Below are 14,882 nucleotides of genomic sequence, written 5' to 3'. Positions count from 1 at the left end.
ATTTTAGTGACTTTTCTTTGAAGTGTAGAAGCTTCTGTCCCATTTGTTTATCTTTGCTTCCACTTTTTTGGCCAGTGGTGTTTCATCCTTGAAGATAGTTGGCAACTTTTTAAAGAAAAGCCCTATAGAGGCCAGGAGGAGAGCTCAAGGGCTGTAATATAAAACATAGATACCAGAGCACTGTTGGGAGCAAACTCACAAAGCACTGATCTGTGAGTAGCTCCCAAGCATCAGCAAGTGTGGTCTTAAAACAAAACAATAAAAAAAAATTGCCTACCTCGATTTCTTCCTTTTTTTTTTTTTCAAAATTGCCTTCAATTTTCATATAAATTGGATTTTCTCTGGGTCTCATGCAAATGTATGGGATTGCAAATGCTTAGAATATTTATTGCAGCATAAATGTATGGTTTATTGTCAGTAGGTATTTGGTTTGTATACCTATTTTGTATACTTATAGTCTCAGGGTTGGGTAATAATTTCTTGGGTGAAAAGGGATCTTGAGTAGAGAAAAGTTTTAAGTCCTGCTTTAGAATTCTGGAAAGGAGTGAAATCTCCTTTATTCATTACTTCAAGTTTGAGGACAGGCTATATGACTTTCCTAGGATTTCAGGGAGTTACAGAATCAGGACTTAAATACTAATTTTCTAATTTTCACTTCTTCTATTACTTAGTTGTTGACAAATCAAATGGTTAAATGCTTCTGCTTTTATGTTGGTAAAGTGGAAATCTACATGAAATTGTAACCTGCATGGAATCTTGAATGAGTATCAAAGTTTGCTTCTCCCCTGTCACGCCCCTGGTTATTTCTTGATGTAGATAAGTTCATTCTTCCTTAATTTGACTAGTGTGTGCTTATTTCTCTGCCTTCGATAGATACTCCAGTCATTGACTTTGAACTTGAACATGACCAAAATTGCCTAGACAGGTGAAACTTTTTTTTTGGGGGGGGGGGCTTTGGGTCACACCCGGCAGTGCTCAGGGGTTACTCCTGGCTCTATGCTCAGAAATCGCCCCTGGCAGGCTCTGGGGACCATATGGGATGCTGGAATTTGAACCACTGACCTTCTGCATGCAAGGCAAACACCCTACTGCTATGCTATCTCTCCGGCCCTAATAGGTGAAACTTTAATAAGAGATTTATTCTTAAAAATTATTCTTGAGTTTTAGTAATAGATTTTCTTTCAACTTGGAAATGTAATTTTATCTTGTTTTGGGGCCATACGTGGCAGTGCTCAGGGCTTATTCCTGGCTCTGCACTCAGGGATCACTCCTGCCAATGCCCAGGGAAACATCTGTAGTGCTGGGGACTGAACCTAGGTCAGTGCTTCTCCATTATTTTCTGTCATGCCCCCCGTGCGACTGTAAATAGTATCTTTATTTAAAAAAAAAAACTTTAACTTGAACAACAAAGCTATATAAAATAACTTGAGCTGGTTTTTTAATCAAAGGTGATGTCTGGATTAATGGCTACAATGAGCACATTTTGCAATGCATAGTTTTTCAAAGCGGGGTTTGAAGCAGGACACAACTCTCAGCTCCAGAGACATAAACACGGGGCTTAGCTTGTTATGACAGTGTTTGCCGAGGTCAAACGCTTCCCCCTTTATGGAGCCTCGCGCCCTGCGTTCCACTATTTGAGAATCACTGACCTAGGTCAACTGTGTACAAAACAAGTGATCTCTAACTTATCACTGATCTATAGCTCCCACTGATCTATAGCTCTAGCCTGAAGTGTAGTCATTTGTTTATTATACTAATATCTCCATCAGAAAAGTTTGACTCCAAGATGACCATTGATCAACATACAAGAATAATGCCTCTAGTTCGATAAAAAGAGGATTTTATCTACATACTTTTATCTTATCAAGGTTAATATGGTTCCACATTGACTACTAAAATCGAGATTCACCAAAGATGTTTAATTACACAAAGAGACAGCAGAGGGAGCTATTGAGATTTGATTATATTTTTCCATTGCCCTGGGTAAGGTTTTGGTTTTCTTTAAATGATGCTTTGACTTAGTCTTTCTCATCTTAAGGTCGAATATGCAGAAGCTTTATATATTAAATGTATTGATGGTTGGGAGATAGCAAAAATGGGGTCCACCTTCTTAATCGGGTCCACTTCAATTCTCTATTCCCAATACTCTTTTACAGGTTGTTCGTGTAAGAAACAAATGATAAATTAACGGTTGTAATTTTAGAAGTGAGTCAGCTCATTAGTCATTAGATCATTAGGGGGAACTTGCTTTGCAGGCTATTGTCCCCAAATTTTGTTTGTTTGTTTTTGTTTTTGGGGGGGGTTTGGGCCACACCCGGTGACGCTCAGGGGTTACTCCTGGCTATGCGCTCAGAAGTCGCTCCGGGCTTGGGGGACCATTTGGGACGCCGGGGGATCGAACCGCGGTCCGCTGGCAAGGTAGACGCCTTACCTCTAGCTCCACCGTGCTGGCCCCCCAAATTTTGTTTTTGTCCATTATCTTGGACACCTTTTAGGCTACAAAAGTTTAATAAGGATTTTTGTCTGATTCTTAATTACTGCACTTTCAATTTTGTTTGGTGACCCATGAACTGGAGGAGGTTAAATTTTATAGGGAATTATAAAAATTATTATAGAGTAGGTTATTAGTTAGCTACATTTGGTATGTGTATGTGTCTGTGTGTGTAACGTATATGTGAGTGGCAATTAGGGAAGTAGGAAAGTTGAGTTCATGCATTTTAAACAGTCCTTAGGCCATCTCCTCATATATGATATTCTTCCGCTCTTCATATTTCACCTCTCCCTACTCTACTTGCTAAAACCTGAACCTCATTCTCACACCAACTTTATTCTCTACATTTCAACCAGAATCCTTATTTTTGCAAATAATTCTGCTTCTAGGAATTTCTTCTTGTGTGCCCAAATGTACAAAATGTGTGTGGGTACTTGTGGGGTTCTCTTTGTAGTATTAAGCATAGTAAAATTTAAATATTAAAATTCTAAAATTTAAATATTAAAATCTTAAATGTGTTGATCTAAAAAAGTTAGTTATGGAATTCACCTGCAGAAAAATAATGCATAGCCATTAATGCTGCTTTAGAAATGTTAATGTGTAAATTAATGGCACATAAGCTTTATTTGCTCTGTACCCTAAACTTTACATATTAATATATAATTAAAATATAAGGTTTATATATAATTTTAACACAATTAAAATGTTTGTAGATGGATTTTTGTAGATGAAGTTTTTGTAAACATACACACAATACTTTGAGGTGGTGTTTCTGAAATCTACCACCTGACTTTCTAGTATGGGAGGAGGCAGGGGAGAGATTGTGCTTTTTGTTTTTTAACTTTGCACTTTTTTTTTTTTGTGGCCTTTGGGTCACACCCAGCAGTGCTCAGGGGTTACTCCTGGCTCCATGCTCAGAAATTGCTCCTGGCAGGCACGGGGGAACATATGGGATGCTGAGATTCGAACTGATGACCTTCTGCATGAAAGGCAAACGCCTTACCTCCATGCTATCTCTCTGGCCCCAACTTTGCACTTTTTAACCAGAGATAAAGGTTATGCTTTTAATTGGCAGACTAAAAGTAGATAAATGAGGGGCCAGAGTGGTGGCACAGTGGTAGCAGAGTGGTAGGGTGTGTGCCTTGCACACAGCTGACCCAGGTCAGACATGGGTTCAATCTCTAGCATCCCATATGGTCCCCCAAGCCAGAGCAATTTCTGAATGCAGAGCCAGGAGTAACCCGAGTGCCACTGGATATGGCCAAAAAAAAAAAAAAAAAAGTAGATAGATGAATCTGATTTTTCCAGACTCAATTCCAACACCAATGTTTCCCTTAATGATTCATTAATCTAATTTTCAGTGTGCTTCTTCATGTTCACTAAATTGTAATCCTGTTCTCTACTTGAAGCAGCCTAATAGAAAAAGAAGGAGTAGGAGGGGCTTTGATGACAGGCTTAACTGAGTTATAATCTTAACTGATTCAAACATCTTTAACCACATTTCACCTGAGTTTCTTCACTGAGTTAAAATATTGATGCCTTCTTGGAAAAGTATTATTAATGACTGAGTTGTCTTACGCGAAAGATTATATAAGGATGATAGACCGATATAAATGTTCAAAGGGTCAAAAGTAAGGGTTCTTTCTCCATTCTTATAGCATAGCTATAAGATAAATAACTTTGATAAATAACTAGATTTTCAAATACTCTTGATTTTTATATATGATACTGATACAATCACTCATTTTATGTTGTGCTCCCTTCTAGCTATTTGGCCAGTATTGATTCTGGATTAATAAAACGCTTGCTGGTATGTTCCAATGGCTCTCTAATGACTTTCCTAAAAGGTTAATAGTAGTATCTAGCTTTGATATTAGGAAGAGCATAGTTATAAAAACTCTAAATAAAGGTTTGACTTTTTCAAATTAACACTATTCTGCCCTTTAGAGATAGTGGCTTGTCTTACAATTTTAAGAATTGCCTCCTCTTTCCTATGAATTGCCTCTTCTTAAAGGCACTTACTTAAACTGCCTTTTATTACATGTTATTTTAAAATTGTAAGTAGCATTTTCCCCTAGTATGTTTTAGCAATGCGACGTTTTGAATGAATGCTTCAATCCTCGATGTTTGTTCAAGACAGATATTTCCAAGCACCTAACATTTTCTATCACTTTGTCTAATAAGGATAATAAAGCAAGTTCCTCTGCTTGTTAAGAAGAATTTAGGTAGCAAGTGCCACTAATCAACTTGTTTGTCCCATAAACACTGTTTGTGGAGTTCACTTGTTGAGAAAGATGTTTCTAGAACCCGCCTTCATGTGATTAGGTGATGCATCCAGGTGAGTGAAAAGACATGTCAGAAATAGATCCTATAAAAATTCAGTGCTGCCTGTCTCCTTGAGTTCCTTTCAGTAACAAGCTGGAAGTGTGCTTTCTGTTTCTTTTGACACTTTTCTTTTTTATCAGCAACAAGAGATGTGTTGTTCTGTCTTCCGTTTTGAATCTGTTTGAAACCACACCCCCTACCCCCAACAAACTTGCCCAAGAACAAAATAGAGGTTTATTTTTCTTGATAGCTAAGGAAATGAGTCAGTGAAAATGTGTCTGCATAAAATAGCAGAAGCAAGATCTGTTCTTAATGAAATGCATTCTAGCAAGAACCCAGTGCTTGTTCAAGCAAGGAGGTCATCTGATTTTCCCAATGACCATGGCCCCCAAATTTTGCCAATCAAATCATAATACCAAGTGATATTTCTAGGACAACTATTTCCTAAAGTACATCTCTAAAAAGTCTGTCTTGAGGGTGTGAAAGATGACCTCAGTTTCTTTGTTAAGCCCCTTGGGAGATAATTTTTTCTGCCCCTGGAATCTGATCTGCCTAGTGACGGTTTCACTAACAGAAAGCAGAGGACAAGATAATTACTTAAGTGTGTCTAAGCCCTAATAAGGTCTGGAAGCTCTGGTTTTACTGGCCAGATTCTAAAAGGTCTGGCTACATTGCTGATATGAGTACATGAGTGGGGCTCAGGGCTCTGTGCTCAGAAATCACTCCTGGCAGGCTCAGGGGACCATATGTGGTGCCAGGGATTGAACCCAGGTTGGCCCCATGCAGGGCAAACACCCTACCATTGTGCTATTTCTCTGTTCCCTGAGTACATGATATTAAATAAAATTATTTAGAAGATTCCTTGGACAGAGATAGATCTGTATTTCTATTTAATATCAAAACAACAATAGAAATAAAAAAATTTTCTCCAGAGGAACCTTTCAATTGTAAGGATTCCTGAATAAAGTAACATGGCTATGGATTAGTGGTGGTTTCCTAAAGAATAGATTGTAGGGTTGTAGAGTGCACTTGAGAAATTTGACCCATGGTGGAAGGGGAGGTCCTGAGGGATTTGTCATCCCCCTCAATCTTAAGAGACTATGATCCTTTAGAACCAGATCTCAATGATGATCAATCTATAACTATTGGACAGAATAAATCAGGAAGCTCTCTGGGCCTAAACATTGTCCTGATTTGTGAGTCTATGTGGAAAAATAGACTAATGATGGGACCAAGGTTTCTCCAACTCAGAAGAAACTAAAATCTTCATACTGCTTTGAGGTACATTGGAAAGGATGGAAAGGTTGGGGGCATAATCTTTTATGACTCTGGATATCAGTATTCATGAGATTTTCTTTTCTTTTTCTTTTTTTTTTTTTTTTGAAGGGTAGGAAATAGAAGACTACATATTTGTTTTTCTTGTGTCAAAAAGGACTCCAATATCAAGTAGGGGAGGGAAAACAAGGCACAACCCCTGGTCTAAGGGAAGGCAGGCAGAAGGATAAACCTCAGAAGGAGGGGTGGAGGAAAATGTCATTAAGGTAGCAAAATATTCTCTGTAAAAAAGTTGGTGGAATTCCACAGCCTCAGATCAGGCGAGATGGCCTTGGTGAAAGGTTCTCGGAGGGAAATGACAGCTTCTCTTTTCGTTCCACTGTAGCCACTTCACTGCTCACTCTGGGTTACCTTCTCCATTTTGTAGGTAAGAGTGCTGCAGGGTTCGGAATGCAGAGATTTGCTTGTGTGGGTTAAAGGACAGCATCTCCAGCAGCAGCTGGGCTCCAGACTCTTCCATTTCTGGTACCACTGACTGTACTGGGCGAGGGCTTCTGGAAGAAAAGACTCCTCAGGGTAGAGACACATCTCGGGGCCAGTCTTCTGGGGGCAGCCCGAACAGGTCAAAGATTTTGCCTAGCTGATCAACTTCAGAGTTTCCACAGAAGAGAGGTCTTCTAGGAAACATCTCAGCAAAGATACAACCAACGTTCCACAAGTCCACTGGTGTTGCATATGTAGACTGCAGAAGAACCTCCGGAGCTCGGTACCAGAGTGTAACAACCACAGGTGTGAGTGCCATCTGGTAGCTGTAGATTCTCGCCAAGCCAAAGTCAGCTAGCTTGACAGTTCCATTACTTGTCACTAACATGTTCTCTGGCTTCAGATCCCGGTGAACAACGCAGTTGGCATGAAGAAACTCCAAACCTCTTAAAAACTGGTACATCAGATCCTTGATGGTCTCCACTGGCAAGCCCGGTGAGGGGGCCTTATCCAAATAAGTCCTAAGGTCTTGGTCCACATGCTCAAATACCAGGGTCACTTTGGTCTCCCGGTCGGTCCGAGCGGTGGCACATACATCCATCAGACGGACAACATTGGGGTGCTCAAAAGCCTCCAGTCGCCTCAGCAATGCCACCTCCCAGGCGGTGCTGATGGGGAGACCCTCACCAGTGCCATCTCCATTGGGGACTCCATTGGGGACTCTTCAGAGCCACAAAGTGACCACTGTGGGGGTCCCGGGCCTTGTACATCATTCCATAGGCACCGACCCCAATCTCAGCCACAGATTCGTAGCGAGAGGTAGCCATTCTTCAGATTCGGATGAGATCCTTACTCCGTGCCAGGACTTTTGGGGGGCTTTCCTGTTATCGGTGCCCAGCCTCGGCTTCTCCCCAAGCCATATACTTGCGGCACTGTCCGAGGTAGCTGGACCCTGCAGGCTAGAGAGGCCCCCTGGCCCCCTCTCCCCCACCCTCACCATGTGACCAGCTGCCAAAGAGGCGCGCGGAAATCCGAGATTTTCTTTTTAATTTTATTTTATTGAAACAGTTGTGATCAACAAAATCCATCATAGTTGAATTTGAGATATATAATGAGTCAGGTCCCTTCCCATCACCAGTGTCAACCTTCCTCCATCAATGGTCTGAGAGTGCATCCTATGCCACCATCCTTTGCCCCCTGGCCTGCCAGTATAGATTTAAGTTTAGATTTTTAAAGTTTAGGTCCTTTGATTCTAGTATTGTTGACTTTGGCTTGGATATTATGTTCTGTCTGTATTATTTCCCTGCCAATGCCGCTTGCCCCCTGGCCATTTCTTCTTAGTTTTTATAGAAAAATGCAGGAATATGTGGTAAAATAAAATAATCCGTGTCCCAAATCTATGAAAAAACGTGGGGGCCCCAATTTAAAAGATAAAAACAAGTGTGTGTGGCAGTTTTTTCGTTTGTTTGTATAAGTACAGCAAAAAATGGAGGAAATAGAAAGAAAAAACCTTTGGCCTAAAGACAGGAAGAGCCTACCTATGAAGCATCCTAGTGTAAGACAAGCCCCAGGCATACTAATTTGTCTAACTTCAATATCTTTCTCTATGGTCCTAGTAGAAGTTCTTCACAGTCATGGTTGCTTCTGTCAGGTTTTTGTAGTTAGAGATCCTGGTTTTTGAACAGATCCTATGTCAAAGTCAGGGCAACACGGAGCATCTTCTGGTTTCATCTCACCATTAGGTGGCAATTCAGGGAGCCCTGCCCTGAAAGCAAGTTGTTGCTGTTACCAAGTCATTGGTGTGCCATATGAACTCACTCTGGAGTAAATTGATGCCAATGTAGAAAATTATGCTGGTTTGATAGATGGGAGGCAAGGTTCAGAGGTGAATGATCAATGTCTGATCTTCTGGAACCTAAGCCAAGTCACTATGACAAGTGTTCAGGTGTAAAGCCTCACTTTAATAAAAAAATTAATGTGTTCCTATACCTATTAGATAAGAACTATTTCCTCATGTAAGATTTCTTTATTTATTTTATTTTATTTTTTTTGGTTTTGGGGCCACACCCGGTGGTGCTCAGGGGTTACTCCTGGCTGTCTGCTCAGAAAAAGCTCCCGGCAGTCACAGGGGACCATATGGGACACCGGGATTTGAACCAACCACCTTTGGTCCTGGATCGGCTGCTTGCAAAGCAAATGCCACTTTGCTAACTCTCTGGGCCCAAGATTTCTTTATTCTAATGTGCCTATGCAAAAAGGAACAATGCCACATAGTACTATTGGTGCATATGGGGGTAAAAATAGCAAGCAAAACAATCCCAATATCCTGGTTCTACCATGAACTTGAAGCACAAGAGGGACTTACATGGCTCCCAGCAGTCACATAACAGAAAATGTTCTCAAGCTGGGGGCTTCTCAAAAACCGAATGTGGTAGCAAGCAACATTTCATAGTGAAGGAAGGTGTGAGCAAAGGGGCCATGGAGAGCAAATCAGCAGCAGTGACTGTGGCAGCTTCTTCATGGGCTGAGGCAAGGCGCGGGTAGATGGGAGTCTGTCTTTTCACTTTGGGAGCTGGTTGGCAGTTGTCTGGGGTGGGGGGAACGTTCCATCTTACACCATATCCTCTATACTCTCCTGATTCCCAGGCTTTCTTTAAAAAAATTTCTGTGGAGGTTTCCCAATTGGTTCCCAAGAGACCTGAGGGTCACTCTGGGTAATTTTCAGACAATTAGGTTGTGGTTCAATGCAAGGACTGCATTGAAAAAAAAAAACTGGTAAAACTCCCCCAAAAAACAAACAAACAAAAACCAGTTTTGCCACGTGCAAGACAAATGACCTACCTGTTATATTATCACGCCAACTCCACTTAGACTTTTTATATGACACAACTCTAGCTTTCTGACTTTCCAATGGGCTCATTCATCATTCATTTTTTAAAAGTGGAGTTCTTTAGAGTTTCAAGAATTACACTAAAACAAATAACATTTTCTGCATTCAATGAGTATGTTATATTGGGAGAATCACAAGTCAATCCGTTCTCATATAGGTTCCTAGTAGAATAAGTACAGTATATTATGAAACATGTAAGAGAAGCCATACCAGCCTTTGCTTGTAGAAGGAAGGGTGAAATTTAATGTAAGTCCTAGGAAAGGCAGAGGAAAGAATCAGGTGTTGGAATACATTAGTCCAGAATATTTTTTCAATTTAGGGATATAGTTCTAACTCCTCATGTCACATATAAACTCCTGCGTATCCAAAAATATAAAATTCTGGGGCCGGGTAGGTGGCGCTGGAGGTAAGGTGTCTGCCTTGCAAGCGCTAGCCAAGGAAGGACCGCGGTTCGATCCCCCGGCGTCCCATATGGTCCCCCCAAGCCAGGGGCGATTTCTGAGCACATAGCCAGGAGTAACCCCTGAGCGTCAACGGGTGTGGCCCAAAAACCAAATATATATATATATATATATATAATTCTATTTTTGCTCCATTATCAAATTTACTTATTTTCTTTCATTGATTATTTCTGTCAATTTCATCATCTCATGTCAAGCTGCTCAAGCCAGAAATATAGGTATAAAAGTTTTATCATTCTTCTCTTTGTTTACTTCTTTTTTGGGGCGATATCAGGCAATGCTCAGGGAACCATATGGGATGTTGGTCTCGAACCCAGGTCAGTGGCATGCAAGGCAAAAGCACTACCCATTGTAGTATCACTCTGGTCCAGTACAAATCTTTTCTATACCTCCACATTTATTCAACAACATCTAGAAATTTTAATTTTTTGTTTGTTTGTTTGTTTGTTTTTGGGAGTCACACCTGGCAGTGCTCAAGGGTTACTTCTGGCTCTATGCTCAGAAAATCGCCCCTGGTAGGCACGGGGGACCATATGGGATGCCGGGATTCCAACCACCATCCTTCTGCATGAAAGGCAAACACCTTACCTCCATGCTATCTCTCCGGCCCCTTATATATTTGGGGGGGGGGGCGGAGAGTCACTCTTGGCAGTGCTCAGGGATTACTCCTGGCTCTATGCTCAGAAAATTTAACTTTTTTTTTTTTGGCCATATCCGGTGACACTCAGGGGTTACTTCTGGCTATGTGCTCAGATATCACTCCTGGCTAGGGGGACCATATGGGACACCAGGAATCAAACTCGCCCTACCTCTGTCCTATTGCTCTGGCCCTGAGTTTAAACTTTCTTTTTTTTTTTTTTTTTTTGGTTTTTGGGCCACACCCTGTGACGCTCAGGGGTTACTCCTGGCTATGCGCTCAGAAGTTGCTCCTGGCTTCTTGGGGGACCATATGGGACGCCGGGGGATGGAACCGCGGTCCGTCCTAGGCTAGCGCAGGCAAGGCAGGCACCTTACCTCTAGCGCCACCGCCTGGCCCCGAGTTTAAACTTTCTTAATGATCTTTGAAATGGTTTTCTTTCTACTGAGACTGCTTTATTAATGCCCTCATATCTCACCCACAGGAAATGCCTTCTAATTGTTTTCTTTTTTCTGATCTTGCTTCCACCAATTAACCTTTACTCAAATTCTGAACAAAGCAGCAAAATCCTATGCTATATGATTTGATTCCTATCTTGTGGCTATCAGATATTTTGAATACTGTATAGTTGTGATGCCTACTTTCATACTCTTCCTATTCTCATGACCTAGTCAAAAATTAGCCATAAAGTATGTCTCAGCTTGGGACCAGAGAGATAGCATGGAGGTAGTGCATTTGCCTTGCATGCAGAAGGACGGTGGTTCGAATCCTGGCATCCCATATGGTCCCCTGAGCCTGCCAGGAGCGATTTCTGAGCATAGAGCCAGGAGTGACCCCTGAGCGCTGCCGGGTGTGACCCAAAAAACAAAACAAAACAAAATAAAAAACAAAACAAAAACAAACAAACAAACAAAAATGTATGTCTCAGCCTGAATTTCTCTCAAAGCTGAGCCAGAGACAAGTAGCTTAATTCTGGAATCTATTCCTAAATAACAGGGATCATGACTTTGTAGTTGCTTTGAGAATGGGAAAGAAGCAAAAACTAATAAAATTATGTGGTATTAATTTCACACTATTGTGGGCAAGGGTGCTTGATACCGCTGGGATTTTCAAAGGAAATAGTACATGTTTCAGAGCTATGCTTGATGGGATCCCATTGACTGCTTTCCTGGCCTACAGCTTGCAGACAGCAGATTGTGGGATTTAGCATGGAAGGTGTGTGAACCAATCCTCATAATCTGTCTCTTTCCATAAATCTCTTTGTAAATTTTATTGCTCTTGTTTCTTTGAAGAACACTAATGCAATCTCCATCTACTATTTACAAAAGCTCTGTTGGAGTCCCTGAATTATTCAAAGATTTAAGACAATACCATCAACCTACAGTTTCTTTTCATTTCCCAATACTTCTCAGACCAGTTGTCTTTGGGAATACTATTATTATTTTTATTTGAAAAAGCTTTATTACAGTTTAGGTAACAGAACTATAATAGTGTTAACATTTATAGTTTTAATACTGTTACTGTACCTTCAGCACTCTGCACTGTTCTTTTTTTTGGTGTTTGTTGTTGTTGTTTTGTTTTGTTTTTGGACCACACCCAGTGATGCTCAGGGGTTACTCCTGGCTCTGCACTCAGAAATCACTCCTTGCATGGGGGACCATATGGGACGTCGAGTCTCGAACCCAGGTCTGTCCAGGTCATCCGCGTGCAAGGCAAACACCCTACTGCTGTGCTATTGCTCTGGCTCCTGCATTGTCTTTTAAATAAAACATTTTTTTTTTGTTTTACAAAAATTTGTTTTATATGTATACACTTTACAACAACAGTAATCTGATTGTTTTATACTTGTGCTGCTACACCTTGGCCACCACTAGAATGCCAGGTTCTCTTTACCATTATCACAAGGTCCTTCTAGGCCCTTCTAGGTCCTTCCTTACATTCTCAGTTCACAGTTTTTTGAAAGTCTTTTTAAAGAGTATTCTTTTTTTTTGTTTTTGTTTTTGGGCCACACCCGGCGGTGCTCAGGAGTTACTCCTGGCTGTCTGCTCAGAAATAGCTCCTGGCAGGCACGGGGGACCGTATAAGACACCGGGATTCGAACCAACCACCTTTGGTCCTGGATCGGCTGCTTGCAAGGCAAACGCCGCTGTGCTATCTCTCTGGGCCCTTAAAGAGTATCTTTTTTTTTTTTTTTTGGTGGTTTTTGGGTCACACCCGGCAGTGCTCAGGGGTTATTCCTGGCTCCAGGCTCAGAAATTGCTCCTGGCAGGCATGGGGGACCATATGGGACGCCGGGATTCGAACCGATGACCTCCTGCATGAAAGGCAAACGCCTTACCTCCATACTATCTCTCCGGCCCCTTAAAGAGTATTGTTAACAGTTATTTGCTCTTAAATTTATTGAAACTTATTATTTGGCCAAAACGTCACATGCTAACATCATGAACAACCTGTCCTGCTGAACAAGAAGGGCAGCTCTCAGTGTTATGATCTGTTGTGTTTGACCTCATTTTCTCTTACTTAAAATCCTCCCTTTCCATAGTTTCCTTGACACTACACTTTGGGTTGTTTACCTACCTGGATTTTCTCCTACTTAATCTTCTTTTGTTGATTCTTCCTTTTTCTCTTCTTCCACTTCTCTCTTTTAAATGGTTAGTAAATTATCCTAAATATCCTAGTTTTTCCCTTTGCAATTCTTTTCTTCTCCATTAACAATCTGTTTTCAGGATTTGAAATAGCACCTATTTGCTCTTTATATGCAGCTTAACATTTCCATTGCAGTTTTATCATTGTTCTATAACCAGAAACCAGCAAATCTATCTCAACCAGCAAACATTTGGTGGGGCAAAAATTATGTGTTTGACACATGTGCTTCCTGGGCCCAGGCACATGGTCCCTGCATGCACATGTTGCCTGCATCTCCCCTCTTGCAATGTGGACTTTACTTCTTTCATGCTGGGTTGTGTTCTGGGGCTCTTTCCACCTATGGAGAAGCCTCTCTTGAGTCCATTATTTTTTCTTTTTTAACCTCTCCTCCCATTCCTCAGAAATTCCAAATAAAATCTCTTTGTTTATTTGTTTTTTTTTTAAATGCTTGCCTTTTCAGCACTTCTTCTAGAGAAGATGAGCATGGCCCCTGCATATACATTCTCCAATAAGTCCTCCAGCAGTCTTAAGAACAGAGTCCTCCTTCTATGTGTGTCTTTTCTTGAATTCTACTCTTTAACTCTAGTGTACTATATAAAGTTTTCTTACTGTTCAATTATCTTCAATTGATTTGTCTTGATAATTATTTTTTTATTTTAAATTTTTGGTTTTGGGGCCACACCTAGAAGTGCTTAGGGATTATTACTCCTGGCTCTATGCTCAGAAATTACTCTTGGCAGGCTCAGGGGACCATATAAAATACTGGGCATCATATCTGTGTGGTTGCATAAAAGGCAAATGCACTGTGCTATTGCTATTGCTATGGTCTCTAATTATTCAATTTTTACATTGCATTTTTTAAAGTGATTGTGCATATTCCTTATTTTCTCATTGGGCCCAGATCAATCTAGGCTTCTTAAGAAGTACAGGTTTTTCTATAGTATCATGATACCAGGATCTTGTGGTTCTTCTATCTACTAATTCAGAAAAGCAGTGTCATGAAGATAAATGCACCAGAAGCAGAGGATCAGGGAACCAGACCCCTGATTGACTCTTTGATCAGTTAAATGTAAAAGCCCAGTCAAGTCCTTTCCTTTTTAATATTCATGCATGGACAGTCTATTTTGTCCTTGACATTGTGCCAAATGTAGAAACACCAATAAGTAAGATAATTCTCATTTATCTTCAAGGAGCTCATTGTTCATGGTAAGGCCAGGGTGATAGATATGCAACAAAGTAGTATAACACATCACCAGCTGTTTTTATACTTGTGATATGTACAAACAATGTGGGTCCTGAGGAGGAAAAACAAACAAGTTATTGTTCCTATAACTTGTTCAAAGAATCATTGAATTCAATATTAGAAGGTAAAAAATTTGTCTGGGTTGGTATGGTTGAACATGCTTAGAATGTATCCCTTATCTTGTTCTCAAGAATTAAGAGGGCAAAAACTTTAATCAGATACCATTATTTGCTCTTAGGAGATCAATCCCTAAGAGGATTTGTTTATCATTTTAGTAACCAGAAATCTACAACCCAGCAGTTTACAATTTGGTTGGAGCACAACCAGCAGTGCTCAAGGATTACTTAGCTCTACATTCAAGGAATCACTCCTGTCAGTGCTTGGGACCCACATGGGATGCAAGGGTTTGAACCCAGGTTGGCCACGTGCAA

General features: G+C 40.8%; 1 pseudogene; it reads right to left on the bottom strand.

The window, feature by feature from the left end:
- Positions 1 to 6,177: 6,177 nt before the first annotated feature.
- LOC126020614 (cyclin-dependent kinase 4-like) lies at positions 6,178 to 7,510 on the bottom strand (annotated as a pseudogene).
- Between the last annotated feature and the right edge of the window lie 7,372 nt (positions 7,511 to 14,882).

The sequence above is a fragment of the Suncus etruscus genome, chromosome 10, assembly GCF_024139225.1.
Source record: "Suncus etruscus isolate mSunEtr1 chromosome 10, mSunEtr1.pri.cur, whole genome shotgun sequence".
Taxonomy (NCBI): domain Eukaryota; kingdom Metazoa; phylum Chordata; class Mammalia; order Eulipotyphla; family Soricidae; genus Suncus; species Suncus etruscus.
This window is presented reverse-complemented; position numbering and strand designations above follow the sequence as displayed.